The sequence below is a fragment of the Malurus melanocephalus genome, unplaced genomic scaffold (genome assembly GCF_030028575.1).
Source record: "Malurus melanocephalus ecotype Western Australia unplaced genomic scaffold, MMel_1.1 scaffold_40, whole genome shotgun sequence".
NCBI classification, from domain to species: Eukaryota; Metazoa; Chordata; class Aves; order Passeriformes; family Maluridae; genus Malurus; species Malurus melanocephalus.
Genome location: NW_026623272.1, coordinates 1914614 through 1930000, shown reverse-complemented (window position 1 = coordinate 1930000; position 15387 = coordinate 1914614).

Genomic DNA, 15387 nt, shown 5'->3' with positions numbered 1-15387 from the left:
TCCGTGCCTTCGGTGGCACGTCCTCTTCCCGCTGCTCCCTGCTGCTATCAGCACCTGTGATAACACAAGTGCTTCCGTGGCACCAAGAGCTGCAGCAGCAGCAGCAGGGGGTGGCCAGCTCCTCTTCAGGCAGGCCCAGTTTCCCCAGGTTTGCTGGAGAGCTTCTTAAAGCTCTGTGAACTTAGAGACTTGTTTCTTAAGAATTACCCCAATACAAAACCATACAAAATAGATTCAGTCAAGAAATGAAATAATTACTAAGTATAAATTATTTTATCTTCCATTTTTACCTATTCACAGAGGGAAATGTACCTTGTGCACCATACAAATTCAATTTAAGCTCTGAGAATAGGCTCTAAGTAGGACTTAAGTAGCATAGAGGCCGTTAGGCTGACCCTCTACACTGGGGTTAATTTCCTCCAAAAGCTTTTCCAAGAGATAAGGAAACAATCTTTCATGTACAAAGTGCTTGAGGAAACCAAGAAACAGTAAAAGAATCTGCCTGCTTTGAAAGCTTTGTATCTCACCTCAACACTCAATAGAGAGATGTGTTGTGTTGATGTACTGTAGATTATACCTTACCCAAACGGTGAAGTTAAAAGAAAACAGGATCCCTTGACACTGTCTTAGACAACCCATAATACAGCACTATCATTAAACGAAGTTYACAAAAGGCTTCTATTTACATGTCTGCAGAAAATAGACCAGGGCACAGGATGCTGATTGCAGTGTAAATGTTAACTGAGGGAAGGCACGGCGCTTGCTGTGCTGCGGAAAACCGAGGGCAAACAGGAGGAGGAGAAAATGGTTTCAGTGCCCAAAGCAGCTCTGCATCCAACAGCAGTCTGGCTTTCAGGGGAAAACAACTMCACCGTGCTAAAGGCATGGAGGGCAAGAGCACGATTCATGGGAGGTATCTGGCAGTTTAAAAGCTGTCTGTGAAAAGGTGGCTCAGTGCTGAAAGAATAAGAGACAGGATTGGACATAAATCGGYCTCTTTGCTGCCGGCCTCCAGAAAAGGTCTCCAGTATTGGTGGTCAGAAGTTAAAAGAGATAGCGAGGAACATCTGTACCCTGGGAAAGAAAAGTTTTCATGGCAAAACCTCACTGTTGTAAACACCTGGGCCACACTATGTGTGGAAAAGTCTACGGTGCTCACGTTGGAAAGGTGAGGCTTCTCTATGGGCAAGTGAATCCACATCTGTTTTGCTTCTGGAGATGTTTGGAATTGAGAGGGGAGAAGGAAATCCCAGTTCTAAACAACTGTATGAATAAAGAAGAAAATACCTTTCAGCAGGAAATAGATGAATTCAGGTGTGTATTAACTGCTTTTAATTTCAATAACAAAAATGCAAAAGGAGTAAATATCTCAGAATAGTACTGGTGAGCAGAATATGACCAGCAAGGATCAAGACACCAAGCTTAGATTATTTACAGACCGAAGTTATTTTGGACAGTGCTGTGTCCCTATTTTCTCTTGCTTCCAAAAACATTTCCAACAAGGCTGTGCATAACGACTTCTGTCAAGGTGAATTTATTTAGGACTTCACTGTTTGTAACCAACTGCTTTTACCCACACACTCAAATAACCCTAAAATGACCTCTATTCATGACTAATCTAGGGCTGAATGGAAAGGACTGCCCTTGAGAGAAACCTCTGCATCTGACAGCAACAGGCAGTGCTTCTCCCCAGGTCAGGACGGCCGGGCCATCAGGCGGTGCAGCTCTTGCCCCATGTACTGTATAGAAGCTTGTAAYGCCCAAGTTTGTCCTACATGCAAGATTTACCAGAATTTGACCCATTTGCAAGTTAAGACATCACTCTGAGAGGTCGAATTCAACGTTCTATTCTATTATGTAGCTATTAAGACACAGCCCTGCAAAGATCTGCTGTGAACAGCTTTCCTCAGAGGAGCACTTCCCTGCAAGGCCTTTGCATCCTAGACGTGCTGTGTCACACATGCTCCAGTATCATGTGTAGCCACACATTGTCRTTAACCACCCTTTAGTAGGTAATAGGGTGAAACATGTCAGTGAACCATAAACCCAGACTGATTTAGAAGATAAATTGTAATGGCCCAGAAGTAGCTGTTACAGCCTTTCCTGTCAATACTTCACCTTTAAAAAAATTCCCTAAATACTTACTAATACTACCAGATGTAATGGCTGTCAATAACATTTACTTTAAATAGTCCCCAAACACATTATATAACCTGCATTTAAAAAGTCCATCTTGMCAGTATTTGAAAGAAGTGCAGCAAGCTACCCTGTCACCTCTGGTGAGCTCCTGGGAGCAACGCTGCTCTTTGCATTCCCACATTAACCCTTCACTGCCTGACCTGCCTCTTCCTTAAAGTTTAGGTGAGGATGAGAGAGGCAGAACTTGGGGTGTAGCAGCACGGTGTGTCAGTTCAGTGGCACGGCTGGTGTCTGCTGTTCCTGCTGCCCTCTCTTCAAACAAGGGTCMTTCTCAAGCAGCACCATTTTGATAATGGAKGCTKCAGTGGGGGCACAATGATGGCAATRAGTCAGGAAAYTGGGGTGGGAATGAATGGGAAGGAGCAGCCCAGTGGGCTGGAAACCCTCACGGCAGTGTCTTGGCCCAGTACTGTGTTGGCCTAGAAGGGGAGCAGGAAATCTGAATGGAGACTCTGGCCTTGCTTTGTCCCGTCTCCCAGAGCGTGGGTTTGTGTTTTAAACACCAGCACCTRCACACAAGTGCCTCCTTGGGGTGTTGGCAGCCAGCTGATCTGAGCACAGATGCAGCCCTGTGTGTGCTACCAGGGCTGAAGGGTGGTGAGGAGGGCAAATGAGTGGCACACACTGCGATTACGCAAACCAGGGATCAGGATAATTACTGGATTGCTTCAAGAGGGAGGCAGGAGGAATCATTTGTCACATCACAGGTATTAACTGTCAGTGTTAATTATAGGTATTCATGTCTGCCACTTCTGGGATTAGCCAAGTAAGCACGGTATGATGAAAAAGGGCATTGCTGAGGAAGTGGAATCATGTTCCTTGGGGCAACAGCAGAGCCATGGGATAATCACAAGTGTCTTCCAGGTGTCATCCACCTCCTGTCCCTCTCTGGCACAGCAACACTTTGTAGTTTTGTATGTCAACAGCACTGAGCAGAAAATAACTTGGCTGACACATCTGCAATTTTTATGTTTAACTCAAGCAGGGTCAATGCTCCACAGTCTCCAAAGAGAGAGATGATACTAGACCTGTGAAAAAAAGTGGGTATATGTATAAATATTCTACATTAACAAGAAATCATATATCTAATCCTTCTGCAGGGAACCAAGTCTAGCCTTCTACAGTGTTTAAGGGCCTGAGGCCAATACAGTCAGATAAAGAAAAAAGTCCTCTAAGTTTTTAGTGCAGCTGTTTCAAACTCACTCAGATGTGGTTCCAGGTGTGGGAGGGCACAGCWGGAATAAAATCACACTCACGCCTGGATCTGCCAGCATACAAAACAGAGGCAATTGTGACAGAATCATCATCTTTTACCAGAGCCATTTCTAAAGTAATCAATAATCGAATTCAGAAATCAGCATTTCCAAAACCTTGCARGGAGCAATGGCAAATGGGACAAGTTAAAGAAAGATGTGGATGTGACTTCTTGAGTGCCAGAAGCAGGAGACAGCACAGTGTTTTGAGAAAAGGGATGGGCACTGTGGATGCCGTGTGCTGGAACCTGACCTGAGCACTCAGCTGAGCTCTGGTGCCTCTGCCCCAAGGCCAGGGGAAGGAGATTTCTGACTTRCAAACCCCTCCCACAGATGAGGGATGGGGGTGTGCACAGCTAACTGTATTCACACACATTTACAGATCAATAAAGTCCTGTATATACTCCTTCTCTCCAGACTAAGTAAACTAAAGTAAACTAAAGAAACTCCTTCTCTCCAGACTAAGTAAACTGAAAAAGGCTCTTAGGACTGCTCTGAACCCCACACRTGTCCACTTAGGATGACAAAGTTAKAGATGGAGCCCTGAGGGTGTAACTTCACTCGTGACATGTCTCTAGATCACTCTAATGTTCAGAAATGGCTGTACAGYTCTTGTAAAAAGGAAGATCAGAGAAGGAACAACACTAAGAASTGTCATACCCAAAAAATAATTCAACAATAAAGGTTTTTTTGATGCTGCAAGTAAATGCTGTGTTTTCTGTTTCATCTTCCTAACATCCTTTAGGTAACAGCAGGGATGCRCGTTGTCCCATCTCTGTAGTAAATGCCCCAAACCAGTGGCAGTTCTACAATAAAGACCAAACATACTGAGTTCCCATCACAAGACTGTTGTTATTTTGGAAGATCTTTTCAGCTCATGTTTTTGAAATGCGAGTGTTTCAAATTTCTAGTTTGTAGGCAGAGGTGCTGTCTTTCATTACACTGTTTGACACAATCTAAAAGGCTTCGGGGCACAACAGGGATCTTGGTGAACTGGCAGAAGAACCTTCCATGGATGGGAATAGTACAAGACTATTAATTTGCACTGCATCTGTTGGAATATGATGAAGCCTCTTCCAGTGGTAACTGCCTACAGCGAAAGAGCTATAGTTTGAAAGATGCCTGTTAAAGCATCATTAATTGTAAGCCTGCAATATAACAAAGATGGTACTTAGAAAGCTTAGATGACAATCCCTCCCTAATCTAGATCTGAAAATTGTCTGTTACTTTTATGAGGTAATTAATCACATCTTATCCTGAGACTCCTCTTTTTTCTTATAAATCTTAAAAATTATGAATATAGTGTGAATGAGCTATTTGCAAATTTATTGTCTGAACTAGCATTTCAGTGCCTTCTAGTTCAAGACACTGCTGGAAATAAAGATGCACTTTGGAAAGAGTTAAATAAAGCAGGGTCAATTATCACTGGAATGTTAACCAGAACTCTCTAGGGCAAGATAAATCAATAGTAAATACCATCTTACTAGGAAAGTGTGTGTCATTTTCAGTTCAGTGTACTGGAGAGCGTACTGTTCTGTTAAAGTAAGAATTGCAATAATATCTTGGCATGCAGTAGAAATAGCAGTAGGTAAAGTTTCCTCCATGAAGCCAAGAAGTGATGCAATGGCAGCTTGTATGGCTATAATTGTATATTTTGCTAGAATCAAAAATAAAGGTTTTAATGTATTATTAAATTCCTTGCTTGGAGGCAGGCATSCACACACCTACAATTATTTTAATTGCATGTTCCAGATTTTTTTGTTTTTCAGAATTTTATGACAGAAGCTGAAGTTAAAATTAATACCTCTCAATATACTTTCCTAAGTTTCAGTAATAAGTTTTTCTCTTTGGGTAACGGAGAAGTTTGTTCAGTGTGTTATATTTTTAGTTTTATGGAAAGGTTTTGGAAAAAAATGTGCCAAACAAAACACACGTGAAACCAGTATTCAAACTACTGTAAATTAAATAAGTCTGGAGAGCAGAAAAGAACAAGTTTGGAAGCTGAAGACATCACTATAGTCCAGGAAGAGGTGACAGTGGATTCACATGTTGCAGATTTTGGAGTCTTTGTGGGATTGTGTCTCTAAAGACACAGGGAAGAAATAGAACTCTTGTGGTTAAACTGCAAGCAGGGGTTTGGCTGTGTGCGTTTGGCACCTGCTCCTGGCAGGCCAGTCTCTGGGTTTGCAGTGTGTTCTTACTCTGCASTAATGTTTCATATGCACTCTTAAGCAGCAGGATGTATGCTGTCATATTATCTCACTGTCACAACAGGGTGGTCAYGGGAAGGACAAAATCCTTCTGTCAGCACACAGTGCTCTCTGTGCTTACCATAGAGCATCTGACACTACACACATCTCACCTGAGCTCCTGGGAAGGGCTGGTGAAGCCCTTTTCTACCACYCAGCCTCTGTTCCTGATTCTGCTGCTGAATTCCATGATCTGGAGAATACCAGGCTGCCCTCYCTCCCCAATTTTTGTTGCCAGATCCCTCACACTGACATTTTCCCAGACCTCACCAACAGATATCTTTCATCTCTGCATCAGCAGATCACARGAACTATCAGGACCTGTTCAATTTCACTGACACCAGTGGTATTTCTCCTGATTTACGGCAAACTAAGTGGAATGGGAATTGGGGCTGAGCTCTAGGAGGGTCACACACATTGCCATTTGCCACCCCTTCCCACTGGGGCCGGAGGCTGGATAGCAAGTGCTCATATTCTCATGGTAAGSGCACTTCCTCTTAGGAAAAATATTCATATATACCCAAATCTTGACTTTCATTAGGCTTAATGCATTTGCAGCCAATTGCATTTGATAGAAAGCCTTTCCCAGGTAGTATTTAAGCTCATCAAGAACACTAATCAATGGCTGGTAGTTAAATGCATTCTTAACTTTTTATGTGCATTGTCCTTGTGCCATGTGATGTGATGTCTTTATAACAAGATCATTAGGGAAAATCACAAAGATTAATAAAAATACAAGGAGAATTGGACACAAGGGGTTCCATTAAATAGAGCAGGATTACAGACAAATGAGGCTCTGTGGTATTCTGAGTTGTAAGATTTTAAGTGGGTTTTAGTATACTCTGTTGTTTGTTGGCCTTTTTCTTAGTTCTTCCTTTTACAGATGTACTGAGCTCATGTAAAATCGGCTGGTCCCATGACAAACCTAGAGCTGGGAGGAGAAAAAAACCTCATGTTCCCAAACTGTTCTGTTTCTATCCTCCCTCCTGGAAAAAATATGAAACCAGGACTTAAAATAAAAAGCAGAAATTCTAAATAACCCCTTTGACTGCTTTTATCCAAAGACAGAGTTTAGAGCTGAAAAATTCCATTGATCTATCAATATGTTGCTTAGAGAGGAGTGAGTGAGGAGACTGCATTTATTTCAGGAAGATAAGCTCTATTTAAAAAACAAAGTACTCAGCTTGAGGCTGAGTTGCACACACTGACTTTGCCCATTAAAACTGCTGTAAAAGCTCAGCAACAAGCAGTGGCACCCCAGCCACCCTTCCAGCATCAGGAGCAGCAGTCCCTGTGGACGGGGCTTTTCTGGAGTAAGTCATCACATCTGCCTGTGCCTCAGTTTCTCAATGTGAAATYAGGAATCGTGGTTTCATCTTCTACCCTTTTGTCTTTATTCAAAATGCTACAACATGTTACTGTCTCCTGACACATATTAGACACAGCACTTCATAAATAGTGAGGCCAGAGCTAATTCTGGAGCCTGTAAATATAGGTGTAAACAACACAATATGTCCAAGCAATAAGGACAGTCTGGGAATCTAGGAGTGACTTGTGCCTTGGTTTGGGGTGAAGAATTCAGAATTAACTCTTTCAGCATTATAATAAACTTAATGCRTTTATTTTTCTATATTTTTCACAGAAAATCCTCCACACTATTTCTTTGTTTTAGTGAAGCCTTAGCTAGTCTGTGCTAGCTCTGCTGACCTGGGAACAAGCTTCAGCAGTCTTTAAGGCACCCAATATTAACATGAAAGTCTGTAATCACATCTTCCCAGCTGTTAGAGCCCACAGTGTCACTGGGAGTTTGCATGGCTAAAACAGAATTTGCTGTATAATCCATGCGCCGTGCTGTTCATGCATGGTAATTATGTCTAACAAAATCCATAAGAAAGGAAGCAGCTTCATATAGTCTGCTTTAAAATAGGAAGGGAAGGAGGTTTTTTTTTACTATCCAAAGAAACCAGCTAAAAAGAAAATAATTTCATACTTTTTTTCATGACTAACAACTACTAAGCCATCAGTGGCCCCAAATTTCACAAMGCACTTTCTGAGCACCCTTCCTATTTCATATGGTCAACTGCTAATCTCTTCCAAAATGCAGATACAAAGTTCTGAGTTACAGCTGTTTTCTTCAGAGAGCAAATCTTTTACTATAATCATAATGCAACTAACAGGCCCACGCTGGGAAGAAAATGGTATAGAGGTGCCAGAGTATGGAGTGACCTCAATTTCTGACTACCAGCATCCTTCCACTACTGCACATCCACTGCCGTGTAATCTGTGGACCACAAAAGATCTTGTTCCCATGCAGAGAGAGATATATGACCAGCTTTCCAGTTTGACATAGCTTATGAAATACTTCTTCATGGAAAATTTAGACAAAACAAAACTGTCMCTGTTAGATTTCCTACCATCTTACTTTTCAGTTTTTCATGGGAGTTGTAATTTGGGTGCCTAATTTAATTCTGTGGTCAGCATCTCTTACACTATTATTTCTGAGCCATTAAAAGCTGTGAAAAAAAGGTCCTGTAATAGTAGAGGCAACCTGAGCAMAGTCCCAAAATGCAGCAGATATTATTATGTATATAAGAATTAAGTGAAGCAGACTTTTCACTAGGTCCTGAGAGTAGGCTTTCAAAATAAAAATAGATTTGGGAAGAAAATTGAGGTTCTGYGGTAAAATTTGGTGTCCCTAGCCTCAAAAACCCCAACAAACCCCAAACAAAAACAGCCCACAAAACCCAATTCAGATTTGTGAGGAAAAATGTCACAAATATTTTTTATATCACTATCAAWCTAATTGAATGTTGAAAAAAAATAATTTAGGCAGTAAAGTTGGGAGCATCTCTGCTACAAACAACCTACGACTAAATGTAGGCTTGGAACTGATTTGCTTTTTAGGTCTCATAAACAGTAACTCATCTCAACATCTCAGCTGCATTTACTTCCSTGTTTCCATTCCTTGCTCCCCAAAGCCTTAACTCCCCACCTCAACACTCCTGTCTTTAGAGCAGGAAGGGGCAAGGGAAAGAAACAGCCTTCAGCAGAGAAGTGGAGCATTCAGCAGGCGACAGCCCCGTGCTCCTGCTTTTGAGGCTGCTCCTGGGACTCTGGCACTGCCCAACAGGAATATTTCTGCTTTGTTTAACACAGTGAAAAAACATCAGTCGACACTGTAATGTTAAGAGTGCTGGATGCAAGTACGACCGATAAACAAACACGTCTTTGTTTTAATAGTGGGGAGTGACTTATCATAGTTAATTATAGGAATTTACAGCTATTTATGTGAACTCAAGAAAGCAGAAAACATTCATTTGTTGGTAGTGTAACTGCTGGGTGGAGGCAGCCCAGATGCATGGAGATGAATGCTAGACTGTATCTTGTTTGCCTTGTTATGCACAACTTTACTATGTAAATTTGAACTTCAGTGAGTAGCTACTTGGCACATTAGAATGTATAATTACAGACACACAAAAAACCCATGGAAAGTGACATTTAAACATTGTTTCTTTGTCACATATCAGTTAAATATAGAAAAAAAAACATATTTACTTTAATCCGCAGTAGACACTTGGTCTCGCACCTGCTGCTCACACGCAAAATATGTCATTATCACTCAGTGTCCATCCTCTTACACAGAGAAAACAAAGTCACTTTGGTTCAGTTTTGTCTCACTTCAAGCCTCAGAGGAGCTGCACTTACAGTGGAATGTTAAGCAGAAAACAAAACCAAAATAGCGCAACACCAACCACAGTTCATTTGCAGGGGAAGAGGAAAAAAAAAAGGCTGCTCTTGTGCACATTCAGTAATTATCCCCAAACAATTATGATATGATGGAACAAACTCCAGAATCAACTTTTCCCCCACTTTTCCAAGACAGAGCAGTGCTACTGATCCACCACTGTCACCATTAGCAGTCACACCACTGCTGCAGAAAGCGCTTGGCCAGCAGCACGGAGCTGGCAGAGCCAAGGGCTGTGGGCTCCCTGGCACACTCTGCCAGATCAGGCTGCTTATGTCCTACATATTTCTACTGGACAGGAATCGTTGTGAACAATTATTTAAAACACATAAACCACCAGTTTCTAATGAACACCAGATCTCCTGCTAGGAAGGACCTAAAAGCATTCCTGGCTCTGTAAGGACAAGTTTCAGCGAGCAATCACCTACATCCAAARCCTGTTGATACATAAAAAATTCCCTAGAACTGCAGTGGCTACCTGCACCATGATTGTCAATGCATTATCTTTGGAAGAYATCCTGGAAGAAGTGAAATTTATTATTTTACAGAGGGAGGAACAAAGCAGAGAGACATTAAGGAAGGAGTGGATTGTTTGAAGCAGCACAAGGGCAGCCTCCCCAAGCTGACACTGACCTAACCTCATCCTCTGGGGCAACATGCAGCTGTGACAGCTCATGCTCACAGGCACGAGCCTGGCTGGGTTCAAGTTGGGTTATTTTTGAAATCACACTCAGCAGGACCTGACTACACACTGGGGAGCAGTGCAAGGGACAGCTCCATCCCCACCGTGGGCACAGACATGCCCTCAATGACTTGCCCAGGATTACACCCAGGGGAGCTGTGCAARGAAAAGAGGAGAACCAGAATTTTCAGGGAAGCATTGGATCACCTTTCTTCCCATAAAAATAGCATTCATATTTGACAAGATCTTGCAAATTTTCCTTTCTCCTAAGTAAGGTCAAGGAGTGCAAGGACATAGGATGTTGCAACCTGGATGCTGCAATCTAACATGGTTTTGATTAAAACTTTCAAATAACTCTCCTCCCAAGCCCATGTTTCTCCCAGCAAATAACTAACCCATCTTGATATCTCAGTTGCATTTACTTCTCTGCTTCCAAGCCATGCCTTGCTCACCAATACCTGCAATTAAGTAACTAAGAACAAGTTTTGCATATAACCCCCAYAGAGCATTGGACATGTCTATAAATTCATTCCTCAGTCTCTTCACACAGGTTGCAGCCATCTTTGGGGTGGAACAGGCAAACCGATTGCAGAAAAGCAACAGCATTAAGAAGCAAACTCCTGTGTTTAATCAAAACTACAGCAGGGGATTTTGAGACCACCGAGGAATCCCACAAGCCAAACAGCTCCCCATGGCTATCTATACCCTTTTCTTATTTTCTTCTGCTAAAGAACCAAAGACATAAAGCTATTTTTTTTTCCAATCAGTCCTTGCCTARTGGTATCCTGTCTTGTTTTCTTGCTAAAATCCTTTCAGCCATTTACATATTATACCTTCAACCTACATATCATGCATTTCAGAAGGAGAAGAGAGCAGCATCTTCTGGGCCACGTTCCCCCAGTTTTGATCCACTATTTGTTTTGCAGCTATAATGATTATTTGCAGTTAAGAGATCAATGGAAGCTCTAAACATATTCCTGTGACATCCGGCATACGGCTTGCGTTCAGTCACAAATGAAAATAACCACACTGTGCGTGGGTGTCTGAACAGGCAATGCAAACACCCAAAGCATAACAGGCCCGAGGAGATACCACAGAGAATATCAATTCAGACTCAAAATGTCATATGGCATCATTACACTACGCCTACAAAAATAAGGGAGCAGAATGGAAAGGTTGCAAAACTGCTTGTAAACAACACTGCCAGGTGGGATGTTAATGCAGCCTCCTGAAATGGCAAATGGAGCAAACTGTGTAACCCTCAATTAATGTGTCTAAATCCAAGCCCTTCCCCCAAAGAAAGTATCACCCATTTGTTGGGAAAGAAAACAGGSAAGTGAAGAGGAAAGGAAGGGAGGGCAGATGGAGAAATTATGTATTTTCTTAGAGATTTTATAGTTAGACATATTATAGAACACCAAAGACATCTGCAAAGTCTGCTTCATTCTGCAGTAATAGTATATGTCACACAGGATGCTTAAACCTTTGTGTTGTTTTTGATTTCTCCACGTGTTTAGTTTTCCATCTATTATTTTGTTTCAAGCCATTCCTACATACACCTACTTTAAGAAACTTTTACAAAACTGCACTGTTTCTCAGGTCACACTTCAATTTTTACAGAAAAAAATACCCATATCTGGTATTTTTATATCTTCGGTTAATAAAATTCTACATATTCCAAAAGGCTTTCTACWGGTCTGGTTAGGTTTTTGTTTTCTCTGTTTCTTTCCCAGGGCAAAAATTCTAATTCACCCTGCTGCTACTGAGCTTCTCTTTAGCAAGTGCCAAACAACCAGAAATACAGTGGCTACTGGCTGAACTTCAAAAGCCTGGAGTGTGGTCCCTGCATGGAGGATGTATACACACATTAGATAGATCTGGATGCATTATACATTTGTCTGACTTGAGTATTCACAGTTGAGGAAATCAGGTTGAWTGGTTCTGGCTCTTTTGTGAACTCTGACAGATCCTCACCCACATTTGTCATCCTAGTCATTTTATTACCGCCAAAAAGGCAACTTTATTTTCACTTCTTACCTGCTCATTGGGAGGCAGGACACTAATTTATTAGGGAAAGAAGTAGGCATTAATCAAGTTATTCCCATGACATGGACTGGACTGTGCCTATCTGATATTTCACATGTTGGCCTATACCCATGTTGAAACTCAAATATATACAGTGTTCAAATSAAAGTGCAGCCTCACCTTCACATCTGAAGGAAAAGCACAAGAAAGCTTCACCTTTCTTTACTTCAGCACTGACCAAAAGGGTGCCTACCTGCAGCATTATTGGGTCAGACTGGTTAAAGGCTCCAGACAGACGCTGCTGCCCCCTCTCTCAGCTGCCTACTGCTCCATGCTGCCTTCAGTCGACTGTGAGCACACAGATGTGAGATTTTCCCCGTTTTCCCACCTGCTGACCCTTCAGGAGAAGCAGAGCATGGGTGAAGCTCTGTAATCCCAGAAGACTGGGCTCCCCTGGCACTCAGACAGCTCCTCACTCARTATTTCCAAAGCTCAGTGCTTTCCTGCACAGAACAACTTGGCAGAATCACAGGTCACCTTTCACATTGCCTTGATAGGCATGCACAAATCTGAAACTTCCCTTRTGTGGACAGGATGTTTGAGTTGCTTGTTTTTACAGTGCTATCCTTGTCAGTGTATGACATTCCAAGAGGTGAAAGCACCCATTTAGGTCACTCCAAGACCTGACTGTGATTCTGTTTTTCTCAATGTACATTTTTTTCTCAATTTTGTCTCGATGGGACAACGTGTCCTGCTCATTTTCTGATTGTGTCCAGATTGCTTCTCTCCCAAAAAAGGCATGCTTCATGATTTCTGACACTGAGTCAGAAGCAACTAAAGCACTCRATAGTTTGCCTTTGAACAACAGGGACAGGAATTGATTAGGGCTAAGCAAAGCTGTCAGACTACAATTTACCAAGACAAAGTCCTCTACATCACCTAGCTCCTTATAGTGTTTTGATATTTTCAGATGTTACTAGTGAGCGTGTATCGATTGCCATTCCTTGAATGTGGCAGAGAGCATTTCCCYACTGAGTGGCTAAATGATGTGTATGTTGAAACATTTAATTGAATGTAAGTATGTTATTGGTAATTTTATTCAGGATTCCCACATGAGACAAATCACACCCATTACTGAAAAGTCCAGCTCCTGGAAAGGGGCCCAAACCTATATCTGAAGTTAAAGGCATCAGAAAAATACAGGGTGAGAGGGTGGAAGGAAAACTTAATTGCTCAAGTATTGCAAGGACATAAAAAATGGATTTTTCTTATATTACTTACACCACTAAAAAATATGTGCCTAGACTCCTTTCCAAATGCAGATAGAAAACTGTTTTAGTTAACTATTGGAAGACAGAATAWACTGCCAAGTAAAGGCAAAAAGGACAAATCAGAATAAATCTGCTAATCTCTTAACAATGACTCTACTCTGTAGTCTGAGTCTACCCTGAGATATTCCTTTCTTTACTTTCCCCTTGCAAAGTATCCCAGAAGAATATTAAAGCAGGTACAGAGTCACAAGGGTAGGAATTAGGTAACTGATGTATGCAGGCATGGTGTGCAATACAATGATTTGGGTGTTTTGATAACACTTATACAGCAGACTAAAACATGAATATTTCTTCAGCAACAGCTCCAAATTTTACAGTTCTCTGAGAGTGTTAAAAATACTACAACAAGCTTGTGTGAAGACAGTAAAATCCAGAAGACAAGTAATACAATCTACSCTTCACTCAGCATGCAAATGATGTCCTCCCATGTTAACAAAAATTGCACACATGCATTTACAAGTGAGTGTAGTTTGGAGGGCCTACAGATCAATATTGGGGCTGAAAATATTCCAAACAAGCACACAAGCTATTAATTTGAATCCTGATGCAGCTGACAACCACCGAATTTTCAGTTGTTGAAATGCCATGTTCAACATACAAGAGAGAGGAGAGATGCACGTTGTGAGACTGCATTTATGACCAAAGCAAATCCTCTGCTTACCAGWGGAGTAAAGCAGCGTGCAGGGCTCTCCAACTTCCCTCTGTGCAGAGCAATATCACATGACAGAACCTCTACTGCACGAAATGGCAAGCTGGGAAAAATAGATAAGGAAAGCATTGGTATTGAAATACACAAAGAACAGCAGATACTCTTTATTGTGTAATGCATTAAATTATAGTGGATGGTGTAAGTAATTCGTAAGCCTCACTCAAGTGTAAAAAAAAGCACTCAAAGGAAAAAGTTTGCAAAATTCATGAAACCTTTCTTCCCCAGTTTCTGGATCTCCCCTTTTGAAATATCCTCAGGGTACAGATGGGAACATGCAGATTTTTAAGTTGGAGTGTGTACATTTCACGAGCCCAGTAAAATCACGCAGCGTGTTGTAGACTCCAACAGCAAAATGGCAGGAAAYAAAGACAGGATTCAGACACTGAACATGGAGCTCAATTTTTTTCCCCAGTCCACCAAAGGAGAAGTCCCTTCGCTGCACAGAGAGGGGAATGACACCTGGACTCACTTTTCTGCACCTGCTCTCTTGTGCTGAGTGCAAACTTGCTCATGCTGGTCYAGCACCAACTTGGTGCATGACCCAGCTTCACAGAGGCCTCAGAAAACACCCTGCACTGGACTTCTGCAAGTTCTGTCAAACAGACTGTCTGTAATACCAGTGGCTGAAACTTATTAACATTAGTTATGGGTAGATGCCCTTTCCTATTCCTTTAGTGGATGGCAGATGTCCATATCTGATTTYCTCAAAAAAACTAAGAAATTCTCCATAACAATATGACTCATACGATTGCCAAATTGCCCAAGGTCGCTGAAAATAAATTTACTTTTTATTTCCCATGAACTAAATGTATTATGGTTTTCAAATTACTGGTAGTCCAATYGATTATTCACCTTTTCATTCCCCTTCAAAGCCGGAGATGATACATCACAAGAGGGTTGTTTTGTACTTCAGTGCAGACATGTCCATTCAGTGAGGGCATATCAACAGGTATTTTCAGCTTGTGATAATAATCTSTACAATTTAAGTCTAAAACATTTACCACACTGTGTAAAATGATAACACAATCTCAGCTTGCCTGCACTTGCCAAAGTCTTAGCAACTAACCCCACTGAAAGCCCAGCTCTTGTACCTTTCCTTCTTTACTTGAAGAAAGCAAGAATTTACTTTCCTCAGCACCTCTTTTTCAATAAGCTACTGAAGCCTGAGAACTTGCACATAACAACTTGGCATAC